General features: G+C 38.9%; 1 long non-coding RNA gene across 1 annotated transcript in view; it reads left to right on the top strand.

The window, feature by feature from the left end:
• The first annotated feature begins 1,195 nt into the window (after positions 1-1,195).
• Positions 1,196-15,060, top strand: part of LOC139700868 (uncharacterized) — a 398,093-nt gene continuing 384,228 nt past the window's right edge. The window contains exon 1 of the long non-coding RNA XR_011703898.1: positions 1,196-1,256. This is a non-coding gene — a long non-coding RNA (uncharacterized lncRNA). The remainder of the gene's footprint in view (positions 1,257-15,060) is intronic.

The following is a 15,060-nucleotide window of genomic DNA, read 5'->3' as shown; positions in this document are numbered from 1 at the left end:
ATATATACATGTATATGTATACATATGTATATATAATGAGTTAAGAAATAAATAGGGAGCAATAATATATTTCAATAGTAAGTAAACAATTCAGAGACTTATGCATGAACAAGAATTTGATTTCTATTTTACAAATTTATTGAGGTGATTCGTTGCTACCTTTTCGCAAGCACATTTGTGTGTGGAGTTAATTTTTTCAATGCATTCCATATCTCTGAGAAAGCAGTTTTTTATGTTATCCACGATCATCCAGTCTGTAGTAAAGGCTAATTGCTCACCACGAACCCGAATGATATCCTTCCTTCAAATTTTCAAAGGCCTTAACCTTTTCGGAATTCAAAGCCACCCATTTCATTTCTGGTGACACACCGCAATGTTTGGAGATGCGAATTTTTTTTCCCTCTCTTGCCTTCTGAAAACCCATCACCCGGGCAAGGCGCACTTCCCTCTCCCCACATCCTCCTACTCCCCAGTCCTCCCATCTCAACCCCTGACGCCCTCAAGGGAAGGGAGGAAAAGTGGGAGGGAGGAAGGAGAGGGGTTTTTAGGGATTGAGGAGGGGTTTTTTCCCTCCCTCCCATACACCCTACGCCTTCTCTACCCCCACTTCCTCCCTCAAATACTATCCCCGACGGCGAGGCGCGAAATTCACTCGCCTTAGAAAGTTTTTCCCAGAAGGGTATTGCCAATGTTAGTGCCGGCAACTCCCACCGACGGCGGCGGCGCTGGCTGCTGCTCGCACGGATTTCGAGTGAAGGAGAGTGGGGAGAGGAAATGAGTGTGGTGGGGAGGGGCATGGATATCCCTGGCTCCGAGGGGTGGGTGGGAAGGGAGGAGGGTGCTCTCAGGGAAAGGCGGCGGAGGGAAGGATGAGGAAGGGAGGGAGGCAGGGACCGACAGGGTAAGGGTTTTGAGGGGAGCATGAGAGCGAGGGGGAGGTAGAGGGGCAAGAAAGGGTAAAAGGGGGGTGGTTGGAAGAGAGAGGGGAGAGAGAGAGAGAGGATGAGAGAAAGAGATAGAGAGAGGGAGGTAGGGGGTTAGAATAGGGACCGCTTCCTCCACCAGTCACAGCCGGGTCGAGTTCCCGATAGTACGTTTATCTGAGCAACGGAAGTGAGACGGGTGGAAAAGATATAATCTTTCCAGACACTCCTTCCTCGCTCTCTCTTTTTTCCTCTCCATCCCTCCCGCCCTCCCCCAAGACAGGAAGAAGGAGCCGTGGTGTAGGTGTCCACTTCAGGTGTTCTTCACGGACGGTAAGTGAAGTCGTCGGACCCCCCTCTGATTTCGGTGATCTTATCCTTACTACGTCTCCCCCAAGTCACCCGTCTACACCTGTCACATCGCCATCAATGAATTCTTAGTTTTATCCAGTTCGCTTTTCGTGATTTGTGTCGTTGCGTTTGGTTCGTCGAAGGCACAAGAAGAACGCTCGTCCGCGCGTCTATTGGAAGTACCGTAACAGTCTTTCAACATTCCTCGTCAGAGAGCAGACAGGCAGAATCACTTCAAGTGTATTCAGTCATCATCATCAATGGTCATCAGTCCGAAAAACTTGTTTGAAACATCCCTTCATTCAACATTACAAGCGGTTTAACTTTTTTGTGTCTCAATATTTTTTAATTTCCCACGGCTACTATCTTTTTTTAGTGCATATATCATCTTCAGTGCTATAGTTTGGTCCTGCAGTTTTCCTGGTAGTTTTGTCTGTATCTCTTCACTTTTGCTTCTTTCGAATGGGCAACTTTTTTCATCTAAATATCCCGTGTGGAGACGTGTGCTAACAGGTTATCCCTAACCCTTTTTCAGAAGACTTTGGAACACTTTATTTCGCTAATCTCAATGTATTTTCTACATTTCCCCATTCAAACCCGAATATTTAGATATTTCCACCATTCATCCTCCCGCACAATCAGGAATACGATCTCTACTCTTCCATCAAGATCCCAATAGTGTCACCTTTGCTCAATTTCCATGCCGTACAAATAATTGGAAAAGTACTCCTCTGACGTTCTCCCATGTCTTTTCGTTTTCCTCGTTCCCTCGGTTAACTCTAACCGGATACTGTGCACCCCGCGGATTACTACGAGTCCCAGTGAAAATGGTCTTACGCCGTCCAAATTTCCCGTGTTCTCCTTGCCGTCTTGTGTGCCGTGAATGGAAAAACCTCTGCTACGGAGCCGTGACCCGTTGGAAGAAAGAGGAGAAGGGAGGGGTGGGAAGAGCGCGAGAAAATCGTGCAGCAGGTCTTCTCCCGTGGGCAAACGTTCCGCGTGCAAAAATAATTCTTTCACTTCGAGATTCCCCGGTGACGAGAGAAAAGAGAGCTTGGGACGGAAGGAGTTTAATATTTAAGTATAAGGGTTCAAAGTAATCCCCAAAGTTCTTCTTTCCACCGCTTAAACTGCGGTCAATCCTTCCCGAATGGAGACTGATAAATCTCTTTTGAATTGCCACCAAGGGCCCCGTTTCTAAAATCTGAAATTGGATTCACGAGACCTCAAAAATAGTCTTAAACGTAATGTTAAATCTTCAATATTTCATACCGTGCAATGAGAGTATGTAACAAGTGCTGCACCATTCACTACCAATAGCAGACCCCCTGAGTGGAAATTACAAGTATTTGTAAAGTGACGTGTTTGCTTTGAAGGACCTGTCCGAGATTTTTCCGACAGTTTCGCTTAATTCAGTCCCTTCCATCCATTCATCCTAAGTCTCATTCTTGGTCGTATTTTATTATATCATATAACCCTTTAAACCCTTTTAACCCTTGGTACCCTTTTAAACGTCTCCACGTAAGGTATGATTACGCCCATCGTAGTCTGTTCACTGCCTGGATACTTTTAATCCACTTGCTCTAAGGAATAATATCCGGAGTATCCATTATTTTCGTCAATTACTACACCCTTTCCCATTTTCTTAAGTAGTTCTGGTTTATTTCACCCGTGAAATTTTCGTGGAAAGAAATTAAAGGAGCACATTTTGAGTTCATTTATTCTCATGCATTAAAATAAAAACCGCGTCTTCGACGTACTCCTGCTATTATCTGGAGAAAAAAAGAAGACGTTTCTCGAGGAGCACTCTCCGAGAAACAACGTCGGATGACGACCTCACTTCTTATTAATAAGGAAACTCAGTATACCCAAGACAAGCATAAAATCTTCCGAGGCGTATCAACGTACTAAAGCCGTTTAACTACTCGCGGACTCCACTGGGTTCCGGAGTTTGCGTCCGCATTACAGAGATCATTGCCGTCATCAGTACTTCAGTTCGTAGATTGGTTGATTGCAGCCTTACAATCCTTCCTACCTAATTCCAAATACCACGTTCCCTAGTGGCCCTTTCGACGAATATTCTTCTTCACTCATAGGCTTAATGGAATCAAGATTCACTTCGAGGAGCTTACGCAAATTCAGATTAATGAAAGGGCTAGCGTAATTTTGCACGGAATTTTATTCTTGGCTCGAGAAGTTTCATCGGATTACGGCATCATCAGCCTTAAAGAATATGAAGGTTGAAGAGCAATAGTAAAATATAGGATTTGGGGTGCTTTTTTTTCTAAGCTTAACGTAATTTTGGCATTACCGTGGCATGCAGGTAGGCGACCATATAGAAGAGGGTTGGGAGTGGGACATTACACTACGGTAGAGAAGAAAAGTCGTGAGGGTGAGAGTGAAAAAGTGAGGGTCAGGATATATATGTACATCTATTTTTACACTATACTCCGCAAGTCACCGAAAGTGTGTGTCGCGGGGGATGCCAGGGCACCAGCCATCCAATAATAGTTATTAGTTTATAAATACATTTCAATATGTGTTAGATCATATACAGAACATTCGTGTGCCTACAAAAATGCCAACATATAGTATGTCTATATCTTGCAATAATTAAATAAATCTTTAAGAGTTCGTTTGAAGTAACTGTAAACGTATTTAGCTGCTTGGTTTTGATCCTGGCCTGTGTGCGTGTAAATGTCCTTCTAGCCATCCATACTTTTAAACGTACCTTATTTGCTTTTTGTGACATTTTTTTATTGCTTCTTCTGTTATCCTTCCCTCTTGTTCATTCATTCATTTCTCTCGTAGTATGCTACACACTTGTATGCATAGAAACCGAGTGAGTTTCTTTTTTTTGTGTTTTTGTCTTTGTCCACTAGTGCTAACTTCAAATACATTATTCATTAGGTCAGTAAGAATTTCACAAAAGTGTCTGTGTGGTATTGTGGCGAAACGCTTTTCAGTAAATAGGAAAATTCCTACTTACAATGTTGTTCCTGTCATACTGTCCTGCCATATTTTAAATCCAAATTTCTTTATTGCATATATCATATCCATAATGTTCCCGGCTGTGTTAAGTTCATATTTTTTCCTTTTCATGCTCTCTGGTGGTTTAAACATTTCTGTTCCTATGTATACTTCTATACTTCACATTTTTACTTTTCATTTTTAAGTATATGCTTCCAAGACTAAGTCTCAAAGGCTCTTACTCTTCGTATACAGGCAATCAAAAGAATTCAAATAGATTAATCCGGATAGTGGATAATATCGTATTATCGAGGGTGACTCAGAATATATAATATATATATATATATATATATATATATATATATATATATATATATATATATATATATAGACCTACACAATAATCCGCAGGGCACCGCAAAATTTAAAAAACACTCTTACACCTACATACTATATGTGAATTACTTTAAAAATCACGCAGTAAAATTGACTAAATTATCAAATATTTTTCTCTAATTAAATATATTCGAGTGCTTGGGTTCCATTTTGTTCACGATCAACCAATGCGAGGGAAGAGCCAGGAATAGACTCTGTCTGTGATGAAGTCCCCCTCTCCTATTTTATCTTAATACTCCCATCTACCATCGGCTTAATATTAGAAAATGTCTACCATTGAAGTTTTAGAATAAAAATAGATGCATATGAAAATTTATGCATATTATATAATGTATAAATATAAAAATAATAATTATAACATAGAGAAGACCGAGGTAAGCCTTTCATAAGAAATCAAGTACTTGGGTGTTGCACCTATCTAACCTGCGATTCGGTTAACACATCATAAAATATGAGTGGCAGTCTTTAAAAAACTCTGCTTCATTTAACAAGTTGTAGGAAAATGTCATGAGAAAGCAACAGAGATGTATTACAACGTTTAAGTTAGGCATGATTACGCAAAATGTATTTGAGACGCGAGGAACAAAATGAAGGTATCGGAGCAAGTTCACGGAAAGTCTTCTAAGACTTTAACATACATCTCGATAGCTTAAATGACTAAAGCACTCGGCCGTACATTGAGGGATCCGGGTTTTAATCCCGGTAAAGGCAAAGGATTTTTACGCCTGAAATTGATTCCTTGTGATGCACACCTATCATATAACCCCAATAAAAGTTAGCTGAGGCATCTCCCGCAGTTTCTTGGAATTTTTCCTCTATGCTCTCCTAATTGCTAACAGAAGAGAGAAAGTGTCACGGGTATGTTGGAGAAATTAGGTTGGGGTACATTAATGCCTATGCCTGTACACGCCGTATTATAATGGATGTTTTTGACTTGAAGATCTTATATCTATTTCCATGTGAATGAATATTTGTTCGCCATGTGGTGGGAGTTTTAATGTACATATATATATATATATATATATATATATATATATATATATATATATATATATACATATATACATATATATATATATATATACACACATATATATATATATATATATATATACACACACATATTTATAATTTCGATGGAATTTACCTCCGTCTACCTCAGAAGAAACAGAAGTAGGTGTGAGTGTTCTTTTTATGTGTTCTTACGAGTCGGAATCAGTTCTCGTATATTGTTTGCTGCTATCCAAGTTTTTTATTCAACACTTCCGTGTTACTTCCACGAAATCACCTCGGTAATCCAGGGGGTAGAGCGTTGGAATACTGACCGGAGGGGCCCAGGTTCGATTCCCGGGAAAGTGTCTGGGAAGCTGCAGTTCCACCCTAGCTATGTGATTTTTTGGGTACCAGGTCTTCCTGGGAAACCATAACCGGCACAGGGAAAGGAACTGGCCTCCCTACCCTGATGTGTGAATTTCACACCCCGTATAGGGCTTAGTACTGGGTGAAATCTACCGTCACCTACCAAACCGACCTTCGGATTGATTACTGTGTTAATGGTTTTTTATACCATATGCATACAATTTAAGACAAATATTAAATCGTGTCATCAAATACAGCAATTATTGCATGGCGATTATAGACATGGATTTTTTTTTGTATTGGCTAATATATTTCAAAAATACGTGTGCATATAAATAATAACATAAAGAATAGAATAAAAATCAATATTTATTTATGATATAGATTTTCACATCAGATATATTGTGTGACTTAATTTAGGTTGCATCACTTCCCTTCATTGATCATACATATATACTTGTGAGTGCGTTCTTATAACATTACTCAGGCATCAAATGATCAACAGGAAAATCCGATTGCTTTTTTGAATCAATTCAATTTTTGTTTAACTTTAACCCGCACAACAATGAGGCAGCGTACAAACGTGTTCACCATAGCGTAACCTAGACCAATTAACCTGGTCATTCTTTCCCTTGTCGCCCTTCATCACACTTTTCCTTCATCTGGTCGCTGGTGTGCCACTTTATTTCTTGTTTTATCTTCAGCAGTTTGATCTTCACTGTCCATTTCAGAGATGTAGGTGGAATATGCGTATCCTGTTTGGACTCAGCGTACCGTAATTTTGCGTATCTAGAATGCAGGGACGGGATCATGCAATCTCTCTCCAGATTGAGAGATTTTTCGGTGCCATTCGAATCTGCCAGAGCACTGTTTCCTTCCCGCTCAGTCTCGCACCACCCTCCCTCGGAATCCTCTCTCCTTCTCTCCCGTTCCGACCACCTTTTTTCCTTCCCACTTCTGTGCTCCCCTTCGTCCCAGCCCCTTCTTTTTTATTTTTTTATCTCTTTAGCTTCCTTCTCCGGAGCCGACGTCTCCCAGGAAGCACCCTGGGATTTTTTTGCATCTATTCCCCTTTCCCCAGAAGGGAAACTTTCTTTTCATATTCTCCCTTCCTAGGAGATTTATATATTTTTTTCTCCTTTGATGGTTCTTTTTCGTCCTCTCCATCATTCTCAAATTCCTTTATTCCTTGTCACCAACTTCGCCCCCTGCAGCCGGCGCTCAATCTCTTCAATGCCCTTTAATTCCTCATTATTAATCGATGCGCATTCGTTCACTTCTCCCGAAACTTGACCATTTAACTCGGGCCCGATTGATGAAAAGAGTTAAATGATACATGAGAGATGCGTATCCCCTTGACACCGCCATCTTCTCTGTTGGCGAAATATTTAGACTTATTAAGTCTTCTTCCGTTTCTTCCTCCGATACAAAATACTCCCACCAAGGATCTTTTTAATCCTGCCGGCAATGTAACCAATACTATTTCATGGACGCACGAGTCAGGTGCATTTGTCGTGAGTATCGGCGTGTTGAATCAATTCGTCATCATGACTTTTACCCAGAAAAAATATATACTTTTTGACAAATTCTTCACTAAAAACATTAAAGTTTCACACCAAGTCTTTAAGTAGTGCTCGGTCATTTTATGTGTTTAAGTTTGATTAAATTACGAGTTCCAAGAAAAAAAATGCGCTCAGCTCTTAGCGTTGCTACATTTAAGGTCTTCCCGAACAAAGCTAATCCGACCTCATCTTATGTCTAAGGTCCCCTTTTTTTTAAAATGATCTATGAGATAACACGGCCAAACTCTAACCCGAAAGTCAAATGCGCGATTCCGGACTTATAAATTACCATTTCCTTGACCCTTTGTTAATAATAATTTAATTCGCATTTATTAGATGTATAAGATGGACGAAAACCATTGGATTACCTTATATACTACTAGACCACTCATCCTTCTTCAAGGAGACTACGCCTCACGCATTTAAGGTTGCCTATTTTTATCCTCAACTGTCAAACAAACTTTAACATTCAATGATTTAACATCCAAGTAATTTTCATTGTATTCATCAGCTTTTTCTTTTCCTAGCATTCAGCTGAGTTATCTGCAATAAAATCGCTCTACCCTTTAAGTTGCAACCTTGAGTGCATTATAATATTCTTCTTCCTCACACCAGGTGACCCCAAAAACCCGATTCCCTTAGGTTGTGAAGGTCTTTCGCTTTGCTCCGGGCATTCTTTTGCCGTATTTCCCGCAGCCCACGTAATTCCCAGAGGACGAAACGCGGATTACTCACTGCTCGTAAGCTCAAGAGGCTTTCGAAAAGACACAGGAAGGCACTTCTTAAAAGCGATGTGTGTATCGTACCTCACGAGAGCTGGATTTAACGACAGGTATTCTCATGCCCACACTTTCCGCTTTTGCGTCCAAAAAACTTCAGAATTGCCCTATATTTCTTTCTCCTACAGCTTTCCCTGCTTCAAAATGCACGTATGATCAACACATTCGCTCCGTTTCCCTCGTTGACATTAAATAAACCCAATTTACCCAAACTGAAATTACTCTCAAGCCCTTTTATTGTTACTTGTCCATAAAAAAAGTTTGCGCAGATGATCCCAGCTTTATAATACGTGAATCCAAGTGCCTCGGCGCTTCATAGAACACTGCGGTAGATGCATCTTAAAACCCAAGACTCCGAGAGGATTTCCATGATAATTTTCATTCGAAAGTTTAATATAGCGTTCTGGCTGCCTGTATTTATCCTAATTTACTGTTTCGATTTCCGTACCCGTTCAATTCAAATATCATGAGTTGAAAGGCACAACAAGGATCTAATCCAGCCCACACGTTTCAGCCCCTTCTACTTGGCATGACCTCCATTCCGTTACCTTAGGGTACTTTTGAACATTTCTATTTTCTGCTGTTGAGATACTTTCCCTTCTCCAAATAACACTTAAAAACTTCCCTTTTTTCCATTAAGGATACTTATACGGGAGCATTCCCTTAATTCGCACTCAATTCAAGAATATAATATGGCTTTTATGTGTTCTGAAAAGTTAGTTAGAAGGGAGATTTCATTATTGGAATGGATAGTTATTATTTGGAATCAAGGAAACAGCCTATTAGATTGAGTACTGAAACTTTCAGACAAAAGGGGAATTGTTCGTAGACTTAATGGCTCTATCGACGAAAAAATATCTTTTGTCACACTACGATCAAAAAATTGAACAGAAAATGTATCTCACGGTTTAATTGAAACATATTCAACCAACAGTTTAACCTGGACGTCTTCAGAGGATAAGCATGTGTATTGACAAAAAATTTCTTATTTATCATTTGGCATTTTGCCTTTTTTCCCGACCGCCTGAACGCTATTTTCTGACAAGTTTTCATAACTTTTTTCGATCATTACTTATTCAAGAGAGGTGACTTGGAACGAAATGACGATCTTATTGAAAAAATTCAAGGTATCATTTTGAACTGATGAATATTTAACGTCATTCCAAAGAAGTCTGGAAATTCTTGCCTGCAACTTTTCACTCATATAAAGTATTCTCAGTGGGTATTCGTCAGAAATGTTTCACGCACAAATCCAGACATTACTTTACCGTAGGGTAGTTCCGTACCTGCATGTATACACGCTTTTTTGTAGCCTCCTCTTCCATGAGTTGTAAACAGTTTCTTAACCCTTCTGTTTAACCATTTCCCGCACGCTAGGATATCATCCCACGAGTTTTAGACATATTTTCCGAGTTAAATCCCCTGCGATAGTCTGAAGAATGTAGTATGAGATTCTGCATCGCAAACTTGACACACTTCCAGCCACGTCACATAGCACGTGACGGCGGAATAAAGATTTCTCAGAATATTTTTAAATCAAAATTTGTATCTGAATTTTTTTTTATTTATACCGACTCCACGGCAATATGGTGCATTTGATCATCACCGAATGTTTCGAATAATAAGGCAAAGTAACATAAAATTGCTTCCCTACCATTTTGTATTTCACAAACCTAACCTAATTCTTGATTTTCATACAAAATGACTACCTATACATATATGTCTCCCATCTCTATAAAACATCAATGATAATTTAGTAACCTTATCCTTGTAATTTCTTGTGACTCTCTCTACTACTGTTTCGTTATCATTTTTATTCATACCGTATCTCCTAAAACCCGCAAAAAACACTTGTGAAGAGGGTGTCAAATTTTAACAGCATTTAACGAAAATGTCATGCCTCTATTAGGAGGGCCTGTGTTTCGTAACCATTTAACACCTACAAGACCTTTCCAAAAGAATTAAAACTATTCATTTAACATTTACCATACACGGCTTGAATAAAGTGACGTAAGGGAAATACATGAAAAATTCACATGCAGATAAAATAGATGTAAAATTAAACCATTTAGTTTTTTTTTATAATAGAAAAAGAGTAAAAAGTGATTCGATTCAGATAATGGTACTCTTTTTTTTTAAATCCTATTCCGTAAACATGTTTGCATCCACCCCATCAAAGAGTGTAATATATAAGTGTTCTCCCTGAATCTTTTTTCCGTTTCCACGATCTCCAAATCAGCGTCGGTGTATCCGCCAAAAAAAATCGCATTTTTTCTTCTTTCCTTCTCCCCATCTTCCTCCTTATTTCGTGAAATTTCGTTCATTTTCCCGAACCTCATCCTTATCCTCTATGTAGGTTTTCTTTCTTTTTTGCTCTTTCTCTCTCTCTCTCGATTCTCATTTGTCACTTTCATTTATCACCTTCAATTGTTCTCGCTCCACTTCCATCTGACGCCCTCGTCCTGTTCCTTCCGCCCTCTCCCGCTGCAGAATCCATATTTCCTCGTTCCTTCAGTTTATCTAATTCCCCAAAAATGTTCCGTCCCCCGAATTCTGAAACCTTTTTTATGCTCGCTTATCTGTTTCCATTCGTGTTCATTTTTTCCCCCTCGTTCCCCTCACATCTCCTCAAAATCCTCTCTCCCGGCCCCCCTCCCTCAAAGAAATTCCCCAATGCCTTCACCCAAATCTCGTTTTCTGCAACCGGGACTCGCGTCTTTATTTCCCGTCCTCCTCTTTTTCAATCTCCCCTCTCTTCCTCACTCTCTATCTGGTTCTTTCATTCCGAAGCGTCTTCCAAATTTTGACCTTAAATTATACAAAATTTCCTTTTGCAAATCTTATAGCGTCCTTGGACATCTGCAAAAAATTATCCTGATGCTTTTTTTTATAGTTCTCAATATGATCTCGTAATCCAAAGCAAAAAAAAAACAGATTCAACTGTCATATTTATCAGCGTTAGAATCTTTCTTTTCTCGATGACGCCTGACGAAAATAATCATTTTTTTTTAATCTACAAAAATCTCACTCCTTCATTTTGCTTTTCTCAATGCAGTCAAAAATCACAGCTTTTCATACGTTTCATTGGATCATTATTGGGCTCTTATGATTGCGTGGCACAGAGAAAAATTCAGTGTTTTAAATGGATGTTGAAAAATCTCTTCAGTTTAAAAAAAATGTTAATATTCATTATAATTGTAATATACTATTTGTGCTCGTGCAAATATGTCTTGAATGCAAGGGTCTCTCAAAAAGGTCAACTAAATAATGTTAAAATAGGTATACTAAATTAAATTCACCTACAGATGTTTGCTAAAATATTTTGTCACAGGATAAATTCATTTTATGAGTTGAACGGATTAGGATAGGGTTTTGTATAGACTGGACAATACACCACTGCACTCATTAGCTCTTACTAACGCTACTCAAAATTCCTAATTAGAATAAATCATTCACTAACTATATGCAATTTCTACCTTCCTAAACTCTATCCAAAAGCCTTTTCTTTCCCTTCCTGCGCCTCACTTTTCTGGCATTCTCCCCGCTTTTATTACAGCCTTCACCATTTCATCGCCTCTGGATAACTTCTGCATTCACGTGCCCTCTTCGAGTGTTTACAGCCTTTGATGGATTTAGGAATGCACTAGACTACTATAAAAAGATTTTAGGCAATATAAACTTTTGTCAAGAAAGAGAGAATATTTCGCAAAGCAAAAGCCCCATGCTATGACGGCGCAAACTGCAATGCTCAATTCAAATATTTAACTTTACCCACCAAAATTCAGACAGTAGGTAGAGGCATGTGACGAGTTCCAGCTATGCAGGTTTTAATTTAATGCTCTCCGCTAGTTGAAAATGTAACAAAGTATTCATTGGAAACCTTAAATGAATATCCTTATTCATTTGATTAGTACAGTAGTTATACAGGAGGAGTTATATTTACTTTCCACCTCGCAATATGTGCAAAATTCTCTTCTCTCACCAGGAGATATTAAGTACCAATTTTCGAACACTTTGAAAGTAAAACTATTACGTAAAAAAATAGATAGGGAGAGCTGAACAACTGGCACCCAATTTCAAATTGCCTCTTGGTGACTTAATGTTTAGATGAAGATTTGTGTGTAACATTATTTTACTTGCAACTGTCTTTTTAAATTCTGCCAACCCCCAAAATTGGATCGTTCCATTTAGCTTACACCGTCCTCTCCTGCTACCTAGCTATGGCTATGGCCGTGGATATGCTCGCCACAAAACGCACTGTTTTTATCCTTTATTACATTGCATAATTACTTTCCCTACTATCCTTACCTATTGTGTCCTGGCCGATTTCTCCTTTGGTGGAAGAAATAGTTTAGTAACGCCATCTTATGGCCAAAGAATCGGGCAAGTGATTGCATCCCAGAGATTATAGTGTAATGTACATTTTCTCGATAGCTCAATGACTAAAGCATGGACCCTGCAAGTCGAAGATCCGTGGTTCGAGTCTCGGTCAAGGACAAGTTTCTACGCTTGTGATCTGTTCGATTCTTCCTTACCATTCCTATGTTCGTCTCTTATCTGTTTTCCAATCTCTTTACTTTATATCTGTATCCGTGTGACTGAATATGTGTTTGCTATGTGAATGGTATTCGTGAATGAATAAATGTTTACATATTTACATAGATAAATAAATATATATATATATAATCCATTCCATTCATACTACTCACTGCTACTAAAAACCCGCGATCGATGTTTTAACCATGCGCAATTATTTTACACATTTAACACATATTCATATAGATCAAGTGTTTTAACGGAATTTAAATTGAGAAAAATATATCATGATTCAAGAGGTGAGCGAAAACAAACTACCTGAGTGCGTTTGGTTTGGCGCGAACGAACTGGTTTTCTCGCATAAAATTTCAAGATGGGATACTTTTTTTAAACAAGAACATTGGCGAAATTTCCTTAGTTTGAATTTGAATACGTACTTAAAATTCCAACGTCGTGTGAAATCGCTCAAGTAAGTTTTAACTGTGCGCATTTATGTTAATTATTCACGATAATTTCATCAAATCAAATTTTTTAACTCAATCTGTAATTATTGAGAGAAAAAAATCAAATTGAAAGTGGAAGGCAGGAAATATGTTCGCGGCAGAGAGAAAAAAAAGTGGTAATCCTTGTTACCCTGTTGATGCTTATGAGAATTTCACACACCAAAGGGCCTAGTAATAGGTGAGATCTTCCCTCACCTATCAAACCGAATTTTGGGTTAATAACTGGTTTTTTATCATAGCATTATATAAGCACATACATGAAAAGAAACCAACTGCGAACCTATTCTTTTGACAAAAAATTGATAAAAACCATTCATAATATCCCAAACTTTAATGTAAGGCCTAGAATAGTTTCAATCAAGAGGCAATTGCGAAATTGGCAAAAGGTTTCAGTAATTTTTTCTTCAAATCTCTAAAGAATGACATCGTTGCTTTGTTGAAATCGGTCGAGACCTTAAAATAAAAAGAATTAACACATTAATTACTCGTTAATTTCTTTAATTAATTTAACGCTATTCAGTTAATTTTTCTGTTAAAATAACCAATTCTTCTTCTCCTTGCTCATACCAATTCGGTATACCGGTTGGGAACATTCGCAGAGCGAATTATCCTGCATTTTGCGTAGTATGACCGAGAAAAATATGGTTCAAGTAGAGACCTTGATTACCTCGAAGTCCGCGAGCCGAGGACGACCCGCGTTCACAGGATAGCAACAGCTCCTGCCAGCCAAAGAGCGACCCTTTACCCCCAGATCGCTACTTTTCACATTATTCACAAACCCTTATGTTAAAGGAGTGATGGGGTATAGAGAGGAATTGAGGGCGGGCTTCGGACGTTTCCTATCAATGTTACGGCCTTGTCGTTATGTGTGTATTTGTGCTATGGGTGCCATAAATTATTTAGCGGAGTTCTTCCGTTTTTCTAAAAAGAAAGGAAACCAACTCATTGGTATCCAAACCCAACACCGGCCTTCCCTACTTCCCTTTTGCTCAAAGGGGGTTGGAGAAAGACTGAGAGGGAGTCAGGAGACGATGGAGATGTATCATGTCGATGATGTCTGTGGTGGTGGGGAAAATGAATCAGGAGAGCTCTACTCTCCCCCTTCACTACCCGAGCCTCACGAATGGTTTCATTTTCGCCTTACGCTTCCGTTTCCTCTGAAGGACTCGCTCACGGAAACAATCGGCCGGTCCCAATTTCGCCCCGTATTTCCTCTCTCCCGCATCATTTATCTCACCCCCCGTGCGAAAGAATATTTCCGCGCAATTTGCAAAAATGCTGCTTCTGTAGTAATTCCGCTTGCATTCGTCAAGGATCGGTTTTTTTTTACTTTTTCGGTACAGAAAATTTTGCAAATATCTTTCCTTTTAACCTCCCGCGTAATTTGCGTACTTTTCCTCTATTGCTTTAGATCTTCGCCTTCCCCAAATATTTAGCAATCGAAACCCTTATATATGTATATTATGATTCTGATGACGGCGGTCGTGCCGTCGAAACTACATATGTGAGTGTCCTTCCTTATGTTTTAAATATCTATAACTGTGTTACTTTGTTTTTATATATTTTTGCATCGCATATATATATATATATATATATATATTTGAAATGGAACGCTCTTCGGTGACAAACATATATATAATATATGTAATAACCAGCAGTATATTATATATATATATATAAT

This window comes from Hetaerina americana, unplaced genomic scaffold, assembly GCF_022747635.1.
Source record: "Hetaerina americana unplaced genomic scaffold, ioHetAmer1.1.p SCAF_11, whole genome shotgun sequence".
Lineage (NCBI taxonomy): Eukaryota > Metazoa > Arthropoda > Insecta > Odonata > Calopterygidae > Hetaerina > Hetaerina americana.
This window is presented reverse-complemented; position numbering and strand designations above follow the sequence as displayed.